This window comes from Pleurodeles waltl, chromosome 2_2 (genome assembly GCF_031143425.1).
Source record: "Pleurodeles waltl isolate 20211129_DDA chromosome 2_2, aPleWal1.hap1.20221129, whole genome shotgun sequence".
NCBI lineage: Eukaryota > Metazoa > Chordata > Amphibia > Caudata > Salamandridae > Pleurodeles > Pleurodeles waltl.
In genome coordinates, this window is record NC_090439.1 from 1,011,867,849 (window position 1) to 1,011,892,050 (window position 24,202).

The following is a 24,202-nucleotide window of genomic DNA, read 5'->3' on the forward strand; positions in this document are numbered from 1 at the left end:
CACTGAGCGCTCACGGCCCATTTCTTCCCAAAAGGACAGTGCCTGACAGGGCCAAAATATATGGGAAAAGTCACCCTCAAGTAGGGAGCATTTAGCACATCTGACTTGGGGGGTTCCACCTGCAGGGCATGGCCACTCAGGCAGATGGGAGGTAAGGGGGTGCAGATACACCAAGTGGAGATAACTTAGCTGAACCGTATGGCGGCATGAAGAAATCACCAATTCTGTAGGGGCCAGATAGGCCTTGTGCTACTTAATCATTGTCCAGTTCTTCTCCCCCATGTCTTACACTTCTGTCATAGGACCTGAAGACAGTCTGGTGCGGTAACCATCAAGGAGCGGAAGAACTTAAGAGATGGCCCCTTTGCCAAGTTTCCCAGAAATAGCTTATCTTCAAGGGGATTGAATAACAGGATTTGGGAATCAACTGGAACACGAACAAGTAGGGAGTAACGCAATTGGAGAAAGCGATAGAATTGTGAGAGAGCTGGTAAAGCTCTTGCAAATCTTGAAACAACGTCTCCCCACCATAGCCTCCAGATTTAGTTTACACCTACCCTATCCCAATGTGTCAAGGCCTAGTGGCTTGATAGTTGATGCAGCCAAGTGCCCTTCCTGTGAGGCGAGCGACATGGACACCTAAATATTTAAAAGAGAGACTGTACACAGGTCGCGGAGTACCAGGAGTGGCTTCCAAAGTCCCTTTCAACTGGTACTAACAACAATTTGCTTATGTTGACCCGAAGGCCCTAGGCTTCACCATAAAGGCAAAGGATCTCAACGCATCTTGGGCCTGAAGACTGTGGCTTCCAAAAAAATAAGAGGTCGCCTTCGACTAGAACGATGCATTCTTCAGGACATCCCTCCGAAAGCCATCCCTGTATCTGGGCGGTGCATCTGATGAGGCAAGCCATGGGTTCTATTACTAGGGCAAATAATAATGGAGATGGGGACAGCCCTAATGGGTGCCTCTGCAAATTGGTAAGGGCGGGGATAGTACTCGATGAGCTGACAGGTCAGGAAATTTTATAGAAGGTAAGTAAGTCTGTAGAAGGAGAGCCCAAAACCTGCACGTTTGAGCATGGCATTCAAGAAGGTCCATTCTAAAGTGACAAAGGCCTTTTTGAAATCAACTGGAAATAACGCCAGGGATCACCCATTCGGTGCAGCTGGGACAGGGTGAAGTTTCATTCTGGTATGCAATGGTGGGTGCTCCTGCTGGGCATGAACCCACATTGACCTGGGTGGATTAGATAACTTGGTGTCTAGCTTAATATTGCCTTAGAACCTTTGCAAATATTTTAATGTCAGCATTTATGAAAGAGATTAGCCCTATGAGGAGCACTGGTCTGTAGGCATGTCCATCTTAGGAATTATCACAATAAGGAATGTATCTAGGTGTGGGGGAATGGGGAGGGCAGATGGGTCCAGTATTGTTTGAAGAATTTGATGGGGAGCCCGTCTGGGCCAGGGCTCTTTCTAGGGTTGAGATCCAATATGGCCGTGCTTATATCTTCAGTCATGATCAGTTCCCCAGCCGGAGAAGAGGGGGGAATATCCATTAATAGTGGGGGGGGTGCAAGCTCTTGAGGAGGTACAGGGGGCTTAGCATATAATTCTTGGTTATAAACCGCAAAGACCTGGGCAACTTCGGGTGTGCGTTCACGGAGGTTTCCATGAGGGTCACTAATGGCAGGTAAAACCCTGGTCAAGGCGTCACTGGTTGCCAGACAACATAAAAGAGCTTCCTTGATTTGTCCCCGTGTTTGTAACGCTCTGCAGCACTGCCTGCCTTCCTCTACAGAGATTTGCTTCAGTGTGGACCTCGCCAGTGCTAGTTGGTGCTCAATGTCGCCGGAGGGCAGGCCATGTGCCTGCCGCTCCAGAGAAAGGATCACGGCTTTTAGATCAGTCACCCGTGTCAGTTGGTGTGTGTCTCCTTCCCTCTGCTTGGGTTTACTAGATGCCCGGAGGGTTCCAGCAGAGGGCACAGTGTTGCAATTCAGCTTAAAAAAAAGATCTGGAGTTCCTCTTCTGTAAAGTTGGTGCAGTCTTGGTTCACAAGGTGCCAAGCGTTGATGTGCCACATAGGCTGTAGGGTGACCTGAGGGGGTCCCATTTCTAAGAGGAGTGGTGCATATTCGCAGATTCCTCCGTGTAGGATCTGTATGTATTTCAGTGAAAGGATTTCACTGGATGGGAGCCAAACCTTGTCGATTCTGAGCCTTTTGTTGTGCGCTACTGACACGTGGATGTACAGCTATTCTAGGGGGTTCCATGACCTCCATGCGTCGCAAGGCCCATAGAGTCGTCCCAAAATGTGAGTTGGGAGAAGCGCGCACTTCAGCCCAGCCAAGGGGGTTCAGAGATGTCCAGTCTGGGACTGCATTAAATCACCTCCTATCAGGGTGGTCCCTGCAGGGTAGGGTCACTACGAGGTCTTGAAGTGCTTGCAGTGTGAAGAGCAGCATCTGCTTGGGGACATAAGTCGATATGAAGCTGTAGTATCTAGCCTCCAGAAAGCCCTCAATGCCTATGTATATCCCTGGGGGAAATGGGGTTTCAATGGATGAGAAGGATACAGCCATAGGGAAGGCCTTGTACTGGATCGCAACCCCTCATGATCCTCTGGAGAAACCAGCGTAGAAAACTCAGTCATAACCAAACCAGCAAATAAAAGGACAATGTGAGCTTAAAAGATGGGTTTCTTGGAGCAGGACGACTTCTGGGTGAAAACGGTTTATATGGCACAGGACCGCCAATCTCTAAATACGGTCAAGAACACGGTTTACATTCCAGGAATGGACCTTAACCATTCAGGGCGATGTGCGAAATTGGTGGATCAGTCCTCACTTCCTGGAGACTCTTCAGGGTCACCAGGGGGAGAGGTTCGATGGAGCCACACTGTACATTGTGTTCAGGTGAGTGCACGCAGTTGATGACGGTTGTGGTAGTTGCCAGGAAAAAGGAAAATCAGAACAACAAAACAGAACATCTTCACAACTGCCCCCACCCTATTGGTCCAACCCTGAAGCATCAGTTGGCCTGCATTCGAACAAAGCAACTTGTAGAGGTCTCGGAATCCAGCTGCGACTCTCGTTGCCTAATTGAAGGATTGTGATGCCTCACAGCAATTTCTGATTATTTCAATAGAACAACATAAGAACATAGAAGAACCCCACCCTCTTCCTCGCCCAAAGTTTCGGTTTAACGCCCTCAAAAGAGCACCAGCGCAGTTGGAAAGCCCACGTGTGGTCCGGGAAGATCAGAATCTTGGCATCATGGAAGGTAGATCTTGGTGGTTTCTAACCTCTGGATGATGACATCTCAATCCAGATGATTGAGGATGCGGGCTATGATGAGGCGGGGGGGTAGCCCTGGGGGTGGTCGCTTAGCCAGGGATCAATGTTCCCTCTCCACCATGAAAACAGTGAGACAGCCTATCTGACAGGATTCAAGACCAGAACGTCTCTATGAAGCAGTCCGCACCGGAGGTCTCGACCCCCCTCCGTGAACCCAATGGGGCACGAGTTGTTCCTCTGGGAACAGATTTTGGTGTTTTCTGCTTAGTCTTCCAAGGCAGCCATTGTGAACAGCAGTTTAGAGACATGAAGTTTGAGGGTCGCCACCTACTCTGGACTGTGGAGACCCTGGTTTCAACTACCCACCACTCTGTATGCCTGTCTGTGACCTTGCAAAGGTTGTGGCCCCGGAGGGAGACATCTACTCAGGCTTCTTCCACTTTGGGGTCCACTGCTTCTCTGAAGTCTTTGATCACCTTCAGGATAACATTGTCTGTGCATTGTGGTGTGTTACCCATGGGACAAGGGGAGGTGATTTTCTGGTCCCTTGAGTATGGTCCATTTTGATTTGGGCTGGCTTCGGATGTGAGGGTTGTTTGACCCCATCCTCGACTGTGGATCCATGGTCTACATTGGAGGATACAGTCAAACCCATACAGGCCCGCACACCCCAGGGCAGCATGAGCAGCCAGTGAAGATTGATGTGTGGTGGATTTCTTAGGACCTTTAATGCGGTTCAATGGCCGTGGAGGCTTGGTGCAGGAGTCCAGGCCTTGGTGGCTCCCCACCACATCCAAGTTTTAGGAAGCAAGTTAGGGGGTACACTGTGACCCCCTATTACACAGGTGGCCTCCAGGAAGGAAGAGACTGTATGGAGAGCCCCAGCCCCTGTGATCTCGGAGGAATAAAGTCTTTGGTCATACCAGGTCTCCCCAGGGCAGATAATGCTTGGTGTGACCTCTGAGGAGCAGATGGTCGGTGGCCACAGTTCGCACTTTGTCATCGGATGCATTCCAAAGTGGGGGAGTGTATATCACGGGTGCTTCAATATGGTCAAGTAGGTTTCAATTGAGGTCTCGGACTTGCCCAGTTTTGTATTGGGTCCAGACTCTGTCAGTGCTGTTGCCGTTGGTAATCGTCCGCCATTCGGCACCACAGTGTGGTGTAAATCTAGGTATGGGGGCCAGGGGAGTTGAATCACAGGATCAGATCCTGGAGTCATCCAGGAGGTTGCGTAGGCCAGGCCAAGTTGCCCCTTTTCAGTGGCGCTGCTCCAATGTGGGTTTCAGTCCAGGCAGAGCCACTTCATATGGCGTTTACCTCCATGCGGGAGGCAACCATGCATCATGATGGGGGAAAGCAAAGGGCTGCTGCCATCACCCCCAGGAAAGACCACAGTCAAGGATGCTGAGGGGCAGGAGGGGTATGTGGAGGCTCCCATGCCAGCGGGCTGTGTGGTAGTGGCCCGAAGGGGGTGGATCACCCTGAGGAGACTGTGGTGGCATCACCTGCCACCCGAGCCTCCACACGCCGCTGTGTTGGGGTGGGAGAGGTGCTGCAAGAATAGGCCACGTAGAAGCCCATCAGTGCAGCACCTGGTTTCATTCAGGCAAAGCAGAGCTCCGATGGCAGGCGCCGGAGTGATCAGACGACAGCAGAGGCATCTCCTCAAATGCAGCAGTTCCGGGGTTGCTGTTTATGTGCCTCTCTCACTGTGTGGAGTCGGGGGGCTGATTGGCCATGGCGCTCAGCAGCCACTATGTGGTTTTTCAAAGTGCCAGGGCAGTTGCCATCTAATAATAGGCACCTTGTTGCTGGTGCTGTATTGTAGGGACTGTGCGCACCCGTTGCGACCACAACTGGGGTCAGGAGAGTTGCTCTGCTGTGGCGATCCCCAAGCAGAGATCCACTGAGCAGAGGTGTCTTTGGACTGAATTACTAGTTGGAAGCACTAGTATTGAGCACACAAAAAAAAAAAAAAAGCGCACTACACCTCAATAATTCTCAGAAAATACAACAAGAATTTGGTACTCACTTTCTATTGTGCTATTGATCAGCACTTCTCTAGTACAGGTCAAAAAGGATTTTAACTTCATTTCAAACTGGGTGGTTACCAAAACCCTTCCTCTTGACATCTTTATCAAAGCTAACCCTCCTTTGTTCATTACTGAAAACTGGAGGCTTTTCTCCCACTACCTTTCACATCTCCATTTTTAATTTACTACCTGATCTTGACTCAATTCTTCTCTTGAACGTAAATGGTTTTCTCTCTTTAAACATCTTCATTTTGCTCATTATCTAATCAGTTACTCTCTCGTACTGTGGTTTTATTTGATCTTACATCCTCTCCACTTAAGTAGTACACAATAAAATGACTCATAATTGTGTACAGTGGCTTCCTGTATCTCTTGTACTTTTTTCCTTCAGCCTGTAATCCTCACTATTTTTATAAATATAATTCTGTACCAACAATTGATCTTAGGTATGTAAATATATTGCCTTACTTTTTCAGTTGTTAATTGAACTCTCAAAAGCAAAGGGTTCCAATATTCTCCGAAGCCCCCCGCAAAAAAACAAAATAAAATAAAATTAAAAAAACTAACAAACATGAAGAAGTTGGTTCATTTAAGTTAGCCTTGAGGAAAACTATTTTAGCCTAAAATCAAGTGTAAGTTGTATCTAGATCATGCTTTGTCAAACCAATTTGAATTAAAGAAATGAAATGTGCCCTGGACACCGGTTAATTTAAACTGGCAGAAGTTATTACAGGTTGCCATTACGAAGTTAAATGTATCCGAACACTATTTTAATGTGCAAACTATATGCAAAAAGCTCAAATGGTGAACTGAATTATTCTCCAGTGCCATGAAAGTCAAAAGTGCAGAGAGCCATCGTCTAAGAGCACCAGACAGCTTAAAGGACATCTTGAATTTTATTCTGAGAGCATATTTCTTCTATATTCACAATTTAAAAACTCCAATTTCAAACAGTGGATACACTTTGGCACCCACAGGATGCCTTTTGCTGGGATCCAGTTAACCATTTGCCAGCATTTTGGTAATATGGAGAGGAAGCACACTCATACTTTCCTTCTTCTCTTATATTAATAATTTGAGATTCGCTTAGCTGGACATGTATATAGTGTTAGGCTTCATTATATAATCAGAAAAGTAAAAACCCAGAAGACGTTCACAGTAAATATTTATTAAAGTAGCCAACTGTAGCACACATTCATAATCACCAATTCATAATTCCCAAATTATTTTAGGTGCTTACCTGCACATTTTCAAAATGTATGCTTTGAATGTGATGATTCTGCAAAAAATTAAAAACATTCCATGACAAACTTGTTAAAGAATGGGGTTGAATATTTAAAACAAATGTTAGAATACAATACTGCAACAACTAGTACACATTACAAACGGTGAGAAATTGGGTTGTTGGTTGACCGGGGTGTGATCTTGGAGTGAGAACTTTGGCCCAGCAACAGCCACAATCCCTGGCACAGTCAACAACAAAAAGTCACTAAATTAACCTGTGCTTAAACCCGGGCACTTTGGCACCAAAAGCAGTCAGGCGTAACTTTTTTAAAGTTTTATTAAAAACGAGCGCCTAAAAGATCAAAGCACCAACAGCAGACATCTCACCGCACAAGACAGGGTCAAAGACGAAAACTATGGCCAACCATGATGCAGCGCGGTTTGGAAACAAGAAGTGTGTTGGGCCCAGTCAGCGCTTACCTCAGACTCAAAAGAAATTCTGGTGAAAAATAGAAGGTTAAGTTTAGCATGGCTTGGCTGCAGATGGTGCCCAAAGAAGGGGCGTTGTCGCCTGGGAGCCTCTGGATGAAGTCGCTGTTCGGACTTAGGCACTTCTACTGAAGTTGAAAATCTCCAGCGGGGGAGGCTGTAGTCAAAATTCTAGTAGGTCAGATATCCCTTAAGCGAAGGACCACTGAAAAGCTTTTGCTGCTGAGGAGATAAATGAAGTGAGAGCTACAGCAAAGTCAGGCTGACTGGTGATGCACCTCGGACAGGCTTTCCCTCGGTTCTCAGTGCACTTTTTAGAGGAAAAAAAAAAATTGTCCCATGTTTTGGATTTTCGCTATCTGCATAATTAGCACCACCACCAAGGGTTCAGGACTGAAGAGGCACCACTTAAAGTGTTAGTGCTCACTTGCACTGGGTTCAGAATGGCAGGAGCCTATTATGTCTCTGTGGATCTGAACAGAAGCCCAGCAAACTAGCCCTTGGGGTCACTCTGGTAGTCCGGAGATCAGGTGGTGAAGCAGGGCTCAAGCAGCAGGACAGACCTCGGACAGTTCAGGGCAGGCTCAAGCCAGCAAAGTAATCCTTCAAGGTGCTGCAAAGCAATCTCATATAGTACACAGAAGCCCAAAGCCGCAGGCCTTCTGCAGGCCCAGAAAGTGAACTGAAGAGTGGGTCAGATGGCCCTATTTTTATACCTGGTGCCTTCTTTGATGTCAGAAGTTTCTAGACGTTTCTCTTTGAAGTGCTTGGAATTTAATGAATACTGCCCTGGCTTCAAGCTGGCTGTATAGAGAATGTGGAGATGACAGGCCCTTTGTGCAAAGGCAGAGTACAGCCTATTCAACTGCAAGAGGACCTGTGCCCAGCTCTCCCCTCCCCCCCAAAACACCCCCATTCCTCAATCCTGCCAGCAGATGGACCATTGAGGTACTCCTAATCCCTCTATTGTGACACTGTCTGGGAGGAATTCACGAAGTCCAAGCTGCCAACTATCCTGATTCCTTACACATGTATTCCCTTGATTATGTAATCATATTACTACTCTAGCCGTACTGTAAAAGGGAAAAAAAAATACTTTTGAAAGCTTTACTCTGTCTGATCATCACCCTATACTCTATCTCCATTCTTGGATTCATCCCAAACCATTCTACTACTATAACCTCCAAATACCCCTTGCCATACTTGTCCCTCCTCTACCTCTCCTGCCCCACAAACCTCAGTTTAGAACTATAAACTCCCAAATAATCCTTCTAAATTCTCCTTCATTTATCTCTCCTTTGACTCATCCCAAACCCCATTTAACTACTATAATCTCCCTAATACCTTTCTAAAGACTCTTACATCCTCCACCTCTCCGTTACTCACCCCAAACCTCATCTTACTACTATGATCTCCCAATTAACACCTCTGTATCTTTCCTCTTCGATCCCTATATTATGCTATTCAAATCAACTAACAGACTCACAAATCCTCTGTCCAAATTAACTCATGCCTCCTTATACTAATACCCTACTCCTATTTCCCTGTACTAATCCACCACTGATCCGTTTGGAGTACCGTGCTATGCGTCAAAGCGATTCGATGCCTCATCAGGGGTAGCTAGCGCTATACAAATACTATTACCATTACATGACCCAGAGGAGGCTGCAGGCGCCAATTGGTAGAGGGGAGGAAAAGGCCAACTTTCTAAAAGTGGAGTTTTCAAAATTGCAATTTAAAATCCGACTAAACCATTAAAGATGATTTTAATTACAATTTCATAGATACCAAACATGAAATGCATATCTGTTTTCAATCAAAAGTTAGCACTTATTAAATGCAATAACGCAACCCGTTATCCTATGGGACAGGTAGGGCTTGCGGTAATGAAAAATGAAGTTAGGAGTTTTTCCACTACCGGGCAATGCAAAACTTAAAAGTACATGTACAACCTTCCAGTTACAATACAACCTGCCCTATGGACTACCTAGGGCTGCCTTAGTAGCGACATATGAAATAAAAGGGGACCTTGAGGCTTGGCAAGAGGGTTAGATTGCCGTCGAAATTAGCAGTTTAGAACTGCATTCAGGGTGCAATGGCAGGCCTGAGACATGTTTTAAGGGGCTACTTTAGGGGGTAGCACAATATTTGCTGCAGGCCCACTAGTTGCATTTATTTTGCAAGCCCCGGGTAAACTGTGGTGTGCCACTTGTGGGAAGCTGGCTCTCTATATAGTTCACTAAAAGGAAGTATTCTGTGCAGAAAGTCCAGTGGATCCTCAATTAGCTTTTGCAGAGGCAAAAGTAGATAGGACTAATGTTCTCTTTTGAGGTAGTGTGGGCGAGCAGTTAGGCTTCTCAAAGGGCAGTGCTAAGCATTTATTGTACTCACAGAGGCAATAAATGAGACACACACTTAACGAATAAATCCAAGACCAATTTAGAAAAATAATTATTTTTATACATGTTTCAAACCCAAAAACTACTTAATCGGGTAAGTAGACTTTTAAGAATAAATACTTTGCAGTTGCGGAAAGGTAGTAAAGTTGGGATGCTCAGGGACGTAGGTGCACCTTTGGTCCTCTTCTCCTGTGCTCAGGGCCGACAGATGCAGGGGTGTCTTAGGCGTCTGGTTTTCTCGTCCAGGAGCACTCGCGGTAAAGGCGTCCTCCTGCGTGTTGAGGCTGCAGGCGACATCGGAAAGTCCCGCATTGTTGGACCCAGGGTGGTCTGAAGCTCTTAGGAGCGGAGGGACATTGTTGGCATCAAAGACCGCCACCCCCACCTCACCCCTCAGATGGGGTCAGGGCAATGGGAGCAGGGTTTTCTCTCGCCACAAGAAGGCAAGAGATGGGGCCTGCATGCAGAGACTGCAGGCAACTTTGGGGAGGGGGGGAGAGGGGTAACAAGAGGGGTGAAACCTGAGTGGACTCTGACTCTAGACAGCTGGGGAACTGAGCTGGCACCGTTGGTTGGCTTCACCTCGGGTCGTGGTCGTAAGTGCACTTCGGGAGTCGGGTCCATGCTGTTTAAGGGTCTGCAAAGTCCTTTCTTGAAACTTTGTTGCAGAGCAGTTCCGCTGCTCATGGGAGTCTGAGTCTTTGTAGAAGGCAGGCCTCCCGTTTTTTTTTTTGGAGGCTCAGCTGTAGGACAAGTCGTCTTTTAGGCAGTCATTCGAGGTCAGCAGGCACGCCGGAGGGCTGGTTCCAAGTCAGCCGATTCTTCTTTTCCTCTTCAGCATGTGCGACTCTTCTTTGTCCCTTGCTTCATAGTTAGTCAGGATATGACTTCTAGGGGGTCTAGAGTAAATGTAGAAGTATCACAGTGAGTGCCAGGTGGAAGCCAATGGGCTGCCCATCTTTAGGGTGACTATACCCCCTTCTATGACCACTTCCGTTGGGAAGTGGGCATAACCCTAATCCTAGTGGCTGAATTCCTTCCAAACACAATGGAGGAATTTGAAAAGCAGTGTTCACTTCAGCTCGTCCACCTTAGGGGTGGAACTGGCACGAAGTCTGCACATCTCCTAATCTCCCTAATTGTTGCACCAGTGCTGATGCAAAAAGTGGGGTAAGGACAAGGGGGTTGGTCATCTCCGCTATCTGGAGAGACCAGTGTTGCATTACAAAAGGCAGCAAGCCCTTTGAAGCTTCCCACCCTTGGTATGTTCATCCTACCTGGGTGAGGTGTTAGTGCCTCCGCCCAGTGCAGGCTTTTGTCTCAGGCCCTCGAGAGCGCTGGCTCTTACCTCAGGGGCCAGAAACGCATCTGTGGTGGCTGAACTGGTCAGGACTAGTCAGTCAACACACTAGTAGTTAGCAGGTTATCAGGGGGCACCTCTAAGGCATCCGCTGTGTGCATTTCCTAATAAAGCAACAATGGAAACAGTGAGGGTTTGTTATTCTGAGAAGTTAGATGCCAAACATTGCAGGGTTCAGAGATCCATGAAGCTGAGGAACTCGTAGTGACCAGGGTCCAGCACATACATTTGAAATCACTCCCCATACACTTTACTATGCCTAGGAATGTTCATACACTTTTTATTTATTAGTTGTTTTAATTATTTAACACTGTATAGCATACAATGGAAAAAAAATGTTAATGGGGAAAAAAAGTGTTTTGTATGTGTTTTTCTTCCACAAATGGCATCAACAAAATATGTGTTGTCCTAAAATTACTCTCTTCAGCTTAAAAACTCCAGAACGAGAGAGAAATGGCTGAAGTCCGACCATACAGCGTTCTCACACCATCTTCTGATAAAAACGGAACACTGATGTGTGGTAGGGGAGAGTAATGGACTCAAACTACAATTATGTAAAGGAAAGAGTAGATGATTCCAAAAGAGAGGCTTCCTTTAATGTTGGTTGACTACAGAATATTCGGGCCTGAGGTAAACTGGCAACCAAAGGAATTTACCAAACCCACAAGTATCAGGCCACTGGAATTACAAGATTGTGTGACCGCAGCGTTTTTCACATAATTATGTATTTGCTGCAGTTGCTATATAATCCATCATCTGCTGTATAACCTGCAGATTTTAATACTCAGCTCAAAGACTTCGGTATCATACCAACTTGGTTGAGGTAACCAAGCCCCATGTTTTGCCACAAAACTACAGTTCACTTAATGCAAATATTCTCACTTCGAGTGAGGTTACCATTTTCTGAAAAGTATGAAAAAACAGGTTGGCCCTGCTAAGCCACCCTGATCTGACTACCTTACTGTTCTGACAAGGTACAAGTCTGTATCTAAAAAAACAAAAGGGAGGCATTTCTACTTCACCAACTATCGGTCTCATGCAACCGTTCTCTGGACTTATCATGTAAACACAAGAAAGTCTCCATTACCTCAATGCTCCCCAAGCTATGAAATTCTGATAGTACACGCAGCAACTAATTTTATCAGCATCTTACACAGCAGCAATGAGTTGCCCATTTGAGGTTTGAGCAACCGGGTCCACTTAAAAAAACAAAAAAAAACAAAAAACATTAAAAAAAAAAAAAGGCCCCAGGTAACTCTCAAAGAGCTACCAGTGGTCTGCTATGAGAGCTACTTGCATCAGAATACAACTTCAAGCCTGCCACCCCTTCTCAGATCAAAATCTGATTGGTTTCTTTTCTGACTCCAGTTTTAAACTACCTCACAATCTCCTCCGCCTCAATTCTAATATTTAAATGATGACCTTACATGTGCTACAGGTGTTGGCTTGCACTAGAAATTTCTTCACAACACAGATACCCACACTCTGCATATAGACAGTATGAAAACCCTGACGAACTTCAACTGCTAGTCAGTAGTAAACGCGATGATGTGAATGCTGCCAACACAAAATGGGACTGGTCTACTGAAACAGAGTACAGGCATCACACCTTCTGAAACATTAATACCTATGCAGCCCATTTGTCATCTTTATAAGCACTACAAAGGTCTACATGTCGGAAAGCTCAACCATTCAGACACAAAAAAAGAGGCAAGCGATACTCCCGTTTACGAGTATTAGTTAAAACACCGCAACACATTGATGGAAGCCAAAATACGACAGGGTGCAAGAACGCAATGTTCAAATCTCAGAAAAGGAGCACTAACAAGTAGGAAGACCCGCTTCCCACCAGTTTACAATATGAACTATAAAGCAACCCACCAGCCATTAGCTGCGCTAGGTTTACAAGGTTATAGTTAAATTCACAGCAACTATAAAATCCTGCATAATAACAGATAACAACAGTATTCTCCCCGTGCACCAATTACTGCTGGGAGGGCGCGCGGTAGATTGAAACATACACAGCTGAATGAATGAATCCAGCATTTTTTTTTTTTTTTTTAAAAACAACACGCGGTTGCTCTGGCCGTCCTAGCAGCAGACCTCTAGAAGAGTTAATAAAGTTTATTACTACCACCCTGGGCAATAAGAGGGGAGTGTAGGTGTCACTGGTTTTGCCTCACCTGTCATAAGACGATGAAGCTACTGAAGACGCCCAGGAGACAAGCGAGCCAGGAATGTAGCGGCTTCCTTAGGAATCTGGAAAGCACTGCCTGTGGCCGTGAGGAAACTCCAGCAGGGGTCCTCCTTCCTCATGGCGTCCGTGTCGGACGCGCACAGCCCCCCTAGAGACCGGGTGCTAGCTATCCGGGGAGGCTGCTGCGCGTCGCGTCATGATGACGCAGCCCGCCGCGACGCCTGCCTAACGACGCGGTTAAAGACTCCTTGCTGCGCCAGGGACGGTGTATGTCTGACTCACGGGGGGTACTTAGACCAGCGCTGAAATACGAGATAACAGTGACCTGGAAAGGGTGACATGGACAGTTTTTTTTGTGCTAGTTGGCTTGAGTTGTTTACGGCGGTCCACGAACGTTCCAAGACTGACATTTAATGTTCTCTTTGTTTATTGATAGGAACAACCTCAAAATGACAAAACATTCTGGCAGTGTACCGTTTCAATTACACTCGGTCGAGTATAATTGAATCTCACCTGTAAACCTCAATAGTAGAATGGAATCGTAAGTTTTCCAAGCGAAAGGGTGGACATGAAGAAGAAGAGATCCTGACTAAGGAGCGTTTTTTTTTTTTTTTAGCTTTTCATTACGTTAACGAGTACCACTAGAACTGACATGCATACTCCCATCATGAATCTGTTTCTCCAAAGGCTACTGATGTTCCAGTACTTATTCAATTCCCTCAGCAAGTTTCTGTTTAAAATTTTGCTGTTTGAGTTTATTTGCTGAACAAATCATAACTCCATAGTTCCCCTTTTCACTTCCCCTTTTCCTAACCCGCCATAACTGGTTATTTCACCATCTATTGCGTGTTAATGTTGTAACCATAGTCCACCAACAATGCCCAACAAAGGAGGCAAAAAAAAAAAAAAAAAAGAATTTTAGGCAGAATGTAACCAGAATGCAAATAGTCAAGAAAATGTCAAACGCGAAGACCTATTTAGATATTTAACGTCGCACTAGCTCCCATCTGAAGAGAAATTCTACTCCACTAATCACCATCCCCGTACCTCACACTAGAAACGTATAGGGATCTGGATGTTATTCTGTATTATTTCTTTTGTTTAACTTTAGTTTTTGTAAAGCGCTCAAATTATTTGTCCTTACAAATGTAAACACAAGCACGATTTGTGTCGCTCATGCCCACTTGTAGCATACAAATGTTTATTATTGAAGGTAATCTGTATCATTGCACGTGGAGGACACCAGTTGTGTCAAGCTCGAGCTTGGATCGAATAATGCTTATGTTGGGGTGGATATTTACTTTTGAGACCGGGAGTGTGCAGGGGAATGTTGGATTAAGATATAAGGATGGGGCAGGACGGATAACATCATTAGTACTTGGGTTGCGCTTGTAAGAGATTACGTAATAGGCTGCAAGTAATAAATGGCTCCTCTAACTTCACTGTTTGGTGTGATCCTTGCGACAAGTGTTTCCTACTACCTTCTTAACACTGGCGATGAGCTGGTAACCCTACTTCAGAGTGTTCTTGTTATAAATTACAGTCTTGTTATTCCATTCACAACAGTCTGTGGATTACATTACAGGAGATTGGTAGTAGTAGAGGACATCAACAACCTGTTCACTGGTTACATGTCAATTACAGGAGATTGGCTGTGGAGGATATCAACAAATCGTTCACTGGTGTTAGAGAGCGAAGATTATTAATAAAATGTGAATAAACAAATTGTATAAAATGTTAAGAGTTTAATTAGATAAAGGTATACTAAAATTATAAAACGTGCAACTTTGAAATGTGGTTGGCATGGTGTCCGCCATCTCGAGTTCATTGTGAAATAATAAATAACATTGAAAACAGTTTCATGAATCATTACTATTTGTACTAACAAGAGATAATATTGATGAATAAAACTAATGATTTGAAAATATTGACTAATTAAATAACGTACTAAATATGACTGACATATTAAAATGGTTTTATTCTTTATGTAGTAGCATTAGTCAAAAGGCCTAAGCTCTAGTATTTTTCCACAGTGCAGTGTTGAGCTGACTTGATTGAAATTTCTTTTGTAAACTTTGTTTGTACTTCCTTGTGATAACTATTGAAAGTTTTAACAATGGTCTTAATTTCTGGTAGGAAGTAATGTTGGCTAAAGGGTCATGTTTTGTGCTATTTTCTACAATGTTAATATTCTGCGGAAACTGCAGACCGGAGAGGAGTATCAACATTGGCTTATCTTGGAGAAGAGTGAAGAAAGTCACAAACTGGAGGAGTACTGTAATTCAGTTGGTTTGTCACTGTCACACCACATAGTCTTGTCTAATGGAAATATTGCTAGTGATTTTTGGGACTTTAATTAGGCAAAGTTCATGTAGTTCAGAAAGTATTTAGTTATGTTCAGATGCAGGTGTGTGTGTTATATTTGGCAGTTCAGATACGTTAGGCCCAACATTACTGAACTGTTGCCCCTTTCATGTTCCTGATCACTGACAAATACTCTGCTAACTGCTGTCTCATTTAGAAGAGGCATAACCAATGTGCATTTGCTTTCTTTACAGGTTTCTTCCCCTTAGAAATCGAACTGCATATTTTTGCTAGCAACATAGTTTAGATGTTTTCCAAACTCATTTTTGTCTTATTTTTGATTTTTGCACGTGACAAAGCCCAGCCCCACACACGCTTTTCAAATTAGAATTTGGTAGCAAGAACGGGTGACCCAGTAATTCATCTAAATGTTTATTAATTGATTATGATTGATTCAACTGTGCAACTAATGAAATCAATTGATGTTTTGCAAGTAATTCTGTTTTTATTCTGTATAATTCTTTTTGGAGTGTTTAATGGTCATTGCACTTGTTAGCTAAGATTCTTTAGACGTTTTGGACAGCCTGTGTTGTTTCTGTATTGCTATCATCTGGTTTTGTCTATTATTTACGTGACTTTAGCATTGTTAATATAAGGGCAATAAATGTTTAAACTTTAGTAAGTTGGTGTGGGTATTCATGGCCACATCGGTCATGGTGAGTGTAAGTTACTGACTGCTTATTGCATTTTGTTGTTGTTTATGGTTATTGGTTCATATTGTTGGATTTGATGATCTTATTACTCCAGTCGGAGTCGAAAGATTCAAGTTGACCTCTGAGGGAAGTAGATGTAACTGCCCCATTACGTGTCACCTAGCCTAACTTAGGAGGTCACATGCCCACACTGGTCAGACGGTTTGGTTTTTGGAGAGTGGGGCAGAGTGCTGCTATTTGCATATCTTTTGCTCATTGGGTGGATCATGCACCGCTTATACCACATACTGCTACACGGATTGTTGGAAGTTATATATTGACACACCCAGTAGGAAGTTGCTGTTTTTTTCATCGTGTACATGTATTTTGCAGGAAACGTAACACATTTTCGGTGATGCACACACCTGTTCCTTAAATCTGTAGATGCAGCACTGCACACCTCTGGCAACATACGTCCCTTTTGTGTGTGAACATTATCTCGAGGGCCACAGCGCGCTTGGGTGATGTGCACACCTGTTATATTTTGGATACTGGTGCAGCGTACTTCTTGCACACACACAAATTTATTCAGCATATTACAAAGTACAGCCACTGGAGTTCATTGTGTGTTACCATTTAGAGTGAGGCACACACCAATTTGTGAAGTATAACAAATGTGACTTTCTTTATTGTAAAGTTTCAAACATTGTGGTGTAATTGAATAGTTTTGCATTATGGCTGTAATTGTGCCTACACCATCCTTTCTTGCTGTGTCTGGGGAACCACCCATGGATTGGGAAACGTGGGAGGACATGTTCTTAGCTTATGAAGTAGTGCTAGAAGGGGAGGACTGCAGTGCTGAAAGGAAGCCTGCACTATTAAAACACTCTTGGGGTGGTTGTGGCCTCAAAGAATTCAAGAATTTACCATCACTCATTAATCCTGGCCAATTAGATGTTTATAGATATCCGTCCAGACAAATGCACATTAGATATGGGAAAAAACAGTATTGTCATGCAGAAGATTTACATTTTATTCAATGAAGCAAGGCATGGATAACTCTATAGAAGTATATGTCTCTGCTTTAAGATCCTTGGCTTCCACATGTGATTTTGAACACATTTCATATAAACAGGTACTGAGAGACCAGATCCTAATGAGAACAAACAATAAGACAATTCAAGGAAGGTTATGCTTGTACAGACATGTCACTTAATGCAGCTAATGATACAGTAAAGTCCATAGAGCATTCCGAAAAATTTGGACAGGAAATTAGAGGTAGTTTGGATAATGGTGTACATGTGGTGAATGATGGTGGAAACAAAACCAGGAAAACTACAATTCAAAGGAAGGATTTAAAGAAAACTATAGGTATATGCTACAGACGTGTTAGTTCTTCGCATCTTGGCAACTCAAAATTTGGTCCAGCTGTAGATAAAGTTTGTTTCAAGTGAAATACTAAGGGACATTTCAATAGGATATGTAAGTCCAATGCCAAAAGAGTGAATTTAATGCAAGAAGATGTTCCTAATATCATGGATGATATTTCTAATCAGTTCTCCAATACTGTTTTAAGTGTAGGTGATGAGAATTTTAAGAAAGAGTTTCCATCCTGTAATATTGATATCAATGGATGTTGGAAATGGCCCTTTATGCAGGGTTTCCATGGTCTTTTTGCTTCTGACCTTCTGTTTATGATCCGGTGCTGAATTTTGTTTTTGCTGTTTTTAGGACTCTGGGCACTTTACCACTGCTGACCAGTGCTAAAGTGCAAGTGCTCTTTGTCTAAATAGTATTGGTGGCTGTTTATCCATGACTGGCATATTTTGTTTACTAGTAAGTCCCTAGTACAGTGCACAGTGGGTGCCCAGGGCCTGTAAATCAAATGCTACTAATGTGCCTGCAGCACCGATTGTGCCCCCCACCTGAGTAGCCCTGTAAACATGTCTCAGATCTGCCACTGCAGGCCTGAGACATGTTTACAGGGCTACTCAGGTGGGTGGCACAAGTATTGCTTTGTGTGCAGTTTTAAACTGCCATTTCGACCCGTCAAGTGCACCCACTTACCAAGCCCAAACCTTTCCTTCACTACATGTAAGTCACCCCTAGGGTAGGCCCAAGGAAGGCCCCCTGGGCAATGTGCAAGTATTTAAAAGGCAGGAAATGTTCTAGTGTGTTTTACGTGTCCTGATAATGAAATACTGCTGCTTCTGTCCTGGGAGTAAAAGGACTGGACTTTGCTATCTACATCCTGCTTCCAAAGATTCTCCAAGGGCTTGGACTGAGCTTGCCTTCTTTTAGAAGTCTCAGGGACATCAAAGACTTCATCTGCCAGCACCTGGGCTCTCTTGCTGAGAGCGCTAACTTGCCAAGTGCTTCCAAATCCAGTCCCTCGGCTCTTGGGAGTGAGCTCTGGTTCAACCAAGAAGAAACCAAGTACACAAATACTTTACACATTGCCTCTGAGATAAGTCTGACTGCTCATGCCCAGCTACCGGGGTGAGCAGGGGTTATCTTAGGTATGTGACTCCCTTATCCAGACTAGAGTGAGGGTGCCTACTTAGACAGGAAGCAAACCACTGCCAACTAGAGTCCCTATTTCTAACAATGGAGAAGCAGTAAATGTACTTGTTGACTCATGAGCATGGTACACCATTCTAGGACAACCAATAGTCAATGAAAAAAGGACCCAATAGAGTATTTTTGCCACCTTATGTATCTCTTGGTGGGCATACTGGTCACAAAATTGAAAATTGTTGGGGTATTTCTGGGCGAATTTGACTTTTGCAGGTTGTCACACTCATGGCAAAGTGTATGTGGCAAAGAGTGGACAATCTCTTTTGGGTTGGCCTCACCAGGAGGCAATGGAAATTAGACATGATCCCGGAGCAAATCCTCCAGTCTGTGTTATTAATAATACAGGGAATGATGACGATGTACCAGGAGAATTGGATGGTTTTGTAAGGAAACTCAAAACTAAAATGTGCAATGTTTTTAGTGAAAAATTGGGAGAATATTGTGGATTCACACATTGTATTAAACTATGTGACAAAGCTGCAGCCACCAGGCACAAGGTTAGAAATGTTCCCTCTCCTACAAAGGAAAGTTAAAAGAAATGTTGCGGGATTTATGCAAAGATCGCATTATAAAACCTGTTGCGCCTTCTCTGTGGGTATCCTCAGTTGTGATTTCTGTCAAACCTTCTGGGGAATTGAGGCCTATATATGGATTTGAGCAGCATCCACAGCACAATTTGGGTGGATGCCCACCCCCTACTCGATTTACATGAGATGGATACAACATTGGAAGGTGTACGTGTTTTTTCCACATTAGACCAAGCAAGTGCCTACCATCAGGTCAAACTGGATGAGCAGTCAAAAATCTTACAGCATTTATCACTCCAGAAGGGCTATTTAGGTTATGCTGGATACCCTTTGGACTAGCAGGTGCAGCATCTGTATTCCAGAAACTAATGAAGGGGATTCTTGATGGCATATCGGGAGCAATTGCTTTTCAAGATGAGATTTTAGTTTTTGGATAGAATACAGAAGAGCATGACGCAAATTTAAATATTGTTTTGTTAACCTCGTCAGCCAAAGGACTCAATAAGTGAAAACTCAGAAGATTGCAGTGGAATACCCTGGATATCGCATTAGTGGAACAGGAATCAAACCCAAGCGTGGACATGTGGAGAGTATTCGGAAAGCTCCTGTTCCCATAAGCAAAGAACAACTGGTTGCCTTCCTTGGATTACCTGAATTTCATGCAAAATTTATACCAAATTATGCTGCTGAAGTGGACCCGTTCAGGTGTTTACTCAAAAAGAATGCAAAATTTGAATGGAGTGATAATATGAAGCCAGCATTCATCAAATTGAAACAGATGATTGCTGATATGCCTTGTCTTAAACAATTTTTAATGAGGAAAGAACGTGTTGTGGCAGTGGATGCGAGTGGATGTGGATTGGGATGCGTACTTATGCAAAGAGAATCTAACAATGAATGGATTGTATCATATGCCTCAAGAGCATTATGGGATGCAAAGAAACAATACTCTGCCATAGAACAAGAGTTGTTGGCATGTGTTTGGGGAGCGGAACATTTTAGAATTTTTTTTGTGGGGAACTAGATTCGTAATCAAAACGGCCCACAAACCATTAGTACATATGATGTCTCCTGGTGGCGGTCGAACGATGACAGCAAGACAGGCCAGGCTAGCATCTATGTTACAAGCTTTTAAAGTACACAATAGAATATGTACCAGGAAAAAAAATAACATATGCTGATTGTATATCCAGGCTACCAGTATGTGGAGAGAATTTAGTTAATGCTGATAAAGATGAATGTGAGGTGGCATTTACTTTACATGATATCAATTTGATTAGATTGCAGCATCGTGCGATTAGGGAAGACTCATGGAGGGGAGGAAATGCGAGTGGATTTGGAATTATATTGGGTGATGGAATTCATTAAGGGGTGGCCTGAAGAATGGATGGTTCCCAGAGAATTAGTAGGGTTTTTCAAAGTACGGGAAGAGTTGGCAATTGAAAATTGAATCCTTGTTAGTGACAAGTTCATTCCCTCCCTTTTAAGTTCAGGAAAGTTATTACTGACAATGCCCATGAAGGACATTTAGGCATTTCTCGTACCAGACAGCGGGTTAGGGAAATCTTTTGGTGACAGGTGTAGATAACATGGTTGATCATCAGGTAAGGCTGTGCTATGCATGTGCATCTAGTGATAAATCTGCCAAAGCACTTACTCCGGATTCTCATCCTGTAGAATTTCCTGATTGTCCTTGGAGAAAACCAGGGGTCGATATAATGGGCCCTTTTGCTATACTACCAAGACAGGAAGCATTTCTAATAGTGATTGTGGACTACTTTTCCAAGTGGCCAGATATCAAAATGGTGACAGAAGTTACTTCGGAAGGTGTGGTGGAGTTTTTAGATGAAGTGTTTTGCAGGGGGGGGTAACCCTCAAGAAACTGTCAAAGACAATGGACTTCAATTTATAAGTGACTATACACAAGATTACCTGGAAAGATGTGGTATTGTGCATAAAAAAATCTGTATTCCATTGGTTGTGGCACACTCGCTCATGGATTAAATAAGGCTTATGTTGGGGTGGATATTGCTTTTTGAGACAGGGAGCGCACTGGGGAATGTTGGATTAACCCCTTCTCTGCCAGGCCTTTTCCCCCTCCGGTGCCAGGCCTTTTTTTTCCCTGTTTGGAATAGTTCTCGCTTAGGCCCTCATAACTTTTTGTCCACATAAGCTACCCACGCCAAATTTGCGTCCTTTTTTCCAACATCCTAGGGATTCTACAGATACCCAGACTTTGTGGGTTCCCCTGAAGGAGGCCAATAAATTAGCGAAAATACGTGAAAAATTCGTTTTTTTAAAAAACAAAAAAGGGGCTGTACAAGAAGGCTTGGGGTTTTGTCCCTGAAAATGGCATCAACAAAGGGTTTGCAGTGCTAAAATCACCAGCTTCCCAGCTTTCAGGAACAGGCAGACCTAAATCAGAAAACCCAATTTTGGCATTTTACTGGGACATACCCCATTTTTACGAATTTTTGTGCTTTCAGCCTCCTTCCAGTCAGTGACCAAAATGGGCGTGAAACCAATGCTGGATCCCAGAAATCTAAACAGTTCTGAAAAGAAGACAAAATTCTGAATTCAGCAAGGGGTAATTTGTGTAGATCCTACAAGGGTTTCCTACAGAAAATAACAACTGAAAAAACTAAATATTGAAATTGAGGTAAAAAAACTGCAATTTTTCTCTACGTTTTACTTTGTAACTTTTTCCTGCAATGTCAGATTTTTGAAAGAAATATACCGTTACGTCTGCTGGACTCTTCTGGTGCTGGGATATATGGGGCTTGTAGGTTCATCAAGAACCCTAGGTAACCAGAGCCAATAAATGAGCTGCACCCTGCAGTGGGTTTTCATTCTCTACCGGGTATACAGCAATTCATTTGCTGAAATATAAAGAGTCAAAAATAGCTATCAAGAAAGCCTTTGTATTTCCAAAATGGGCGCAAGATAAGGTGTTGAGGAGCAGTGGTTATCAGCACATCTCTGAATTCCGGGGTGCCCATACTAGCATGTGAATTACAGGGCATTTCTCAAATAGACGTCTTTTTTACACACTCTCTTATATTTGGAAGGAAAAAATGTAGAGAAAGATAAGGGGCAATAACACTTGTTTTGCTATTCTATGTTCCCCCTAGTCTCCTGATAAAAATAATAACTCACTTGTGTGGGTAAGCCTAGTGCCCACGAAAGGAAATGGCCCAAAACACAACGTGGACACATCAAATTTTTTCACAGAAAACAGGTGTTTTTTTACAAAGTGCCTACCTGTGGATTTTGGCCTCTAGCTCAGCCGGCACCTGGGGAAACCTAGCAAACCAGCACATTTTTGAAAACTAGACACCTAGGGGAATCTAAGAAGGGGTGATTTGTGGGGCTCTGACCAGGTTCTGTTACCCAGAATCCTTCGCAAACCTCAAAATTTGGCCACAAAAACACTTTTTTTTCTCATTTCGGTGACAGAAAGTTCTGGAATCAGAGAGGAGCCACAAATATCCTCCCACCCAGCATTCCCCCAAGTCTCCCGATAAAAATGGTACCTCACTTGTGTGGGTAGGCCAAGCGCCCACAAAAGGAAATGGGTCAAAACACAACGTGGACACATCAAAATTATCAAATACAAAACTACCTGTTTTTGCAGGGGGGCGCCTGCGTTTTTGGACCTGGGCTCAGCAGCCTTCTAGGGAAACCTACCAAACCCAGACATTTCTGAAAACTAGACACCCGAGGGAGTCCAGTGAGGTGTGACTTGCGTGGATGCCCAATGTTTTCTTACCCAGAATCCTCAGCAAACCTCAAATTTAGCTAAAAAAAAAAATCAAATTTTTCCCACATTTCTGTGTGGGATCACCGCACTGGGACACATTTCATACCACCCAATGTTCCCCTCAGCCTCCCAGTAAAAATGATACCTCATTTGTGTAGGTGGGTCAAGTGCTTGTGAAAAGGAAGAGCCACAAACATGTCGATATTGAGGGGGAACAAGGGGGCCCAAAAGGGCAGTTTGCAAAAAAACATTTTTAGGCTGACAAGTGCAGCAGAATTTTTATCGGTATAGATGAGACAATGCTGGGTGGTAGGAATTTTGTGGATTTCTGCAGATTCCGGAAGGTTCCATCACAAAAACGTGGGAAAAATGTGTGATTTCCAGTAAAGTTGGAGGTTTGCAGGGGATTGTGGGTACAAAAATGGTGCGGAGTGCATGTGAAACACACCAGTCTGGAATCACCCAGATGTTTAGTTTTCAGATGTGTCTAGGTCTTGTGGGTTTGGCAGCGTCCCAAAGTCCATAAAGTGCAGCCCTCACCATTCCAAGTGGGACGATTTTGAGAGTAAGCCAAGTTCTCATGGCCCAAATGTAAAACTAAAACCCAAAATAATCAAATGCCCTCTTGCTTGCTGTGGGATAAGATGTTTTAGAGTGCGGGGGAGAGCTGAAAGACTGTTACCCCCTTCAGTTAAGGTGGGGGCGTAACCAGGCCCATACTGGTTCGTAGCCACCACCCCAATATATATATATATATTTTTTTAACTCTCTGGCATCTAGTAGACTTTCTGCCCTCCCGGGGTGTGGATCAGGGGTAATTGCCCCATCTGCCCACTAGTGGGCAGAACAACTTTGGCCCCATTTATTTTGGGTGGAGGTATGGCCATATCCCCACCCTCTTATTTTTGGAAAAATAAAAAACTTCCCTGGCCTCTGGTGGGCTTTCTGCCCCCCCTTGGGGCCTTCCAAAAATGGGGGGCAGATATGGCCAACAGTAATGTTCTCCCATGGGGAGCGACCCTTACCCAAGGGGCTGCCTCCCTAAAGAAAACACACGCATACACACAGTGGGGGCAGATTGGCCTAACAAAAATTGGCCGATCTGCCCACCAGGGGGGCAGAAATGGTCTAAATACAATCCCTCCCCCCCCAGGGGAGCGACCCTTGCCTAATGGGTCTCTCCCCATCTCTAAAAAAAAAAAAAAAGAAAAACAGCCCTCGCGCCTAGAGGTTTCTGCCCCCCTGGGGGCAGATCGGCCTAATAACAATAGGCCGATCTGCCCCCAGGGGGGCAGAAATGCCCTCAAATAAATTTGCAATCCCCCGGGGAGCAAC

At 44.1% G+C, this 24,202-nt stretch overlaps 1 protein-coding gene across 10 annotated transcripts in view; it reads right to left on the reverse strand.

The window, feature by feature from the left end:
- CYRIB (CYFIP related Rac1 interactor B) overlaps positions 1–24,202 on the reverse strand; it is a 316,777-nt gene that overhangs the window by 223,081 nt on the left and 69,494 nt on the right. For 6 of the 10 annotated variants that reach the window (XM_069220746.1, XM_069220749.1, XM_069220753.1 and 3 more), the window contains exon 2: positions 6,579–6,617. The gene's annotated coding sequence lies outside the window, so the exon portion shown is untranslated. Of the gene's footprint in view, positions 1–6,578; positions 6,618–12,993; positions 13,219–24,202 lie in introns of those variants that run through there. The other 4 variants (XM_069220747.1, XM_069220743.1, XM_069220752.1 and 1 more) reach the window with 4 other exon arrangements.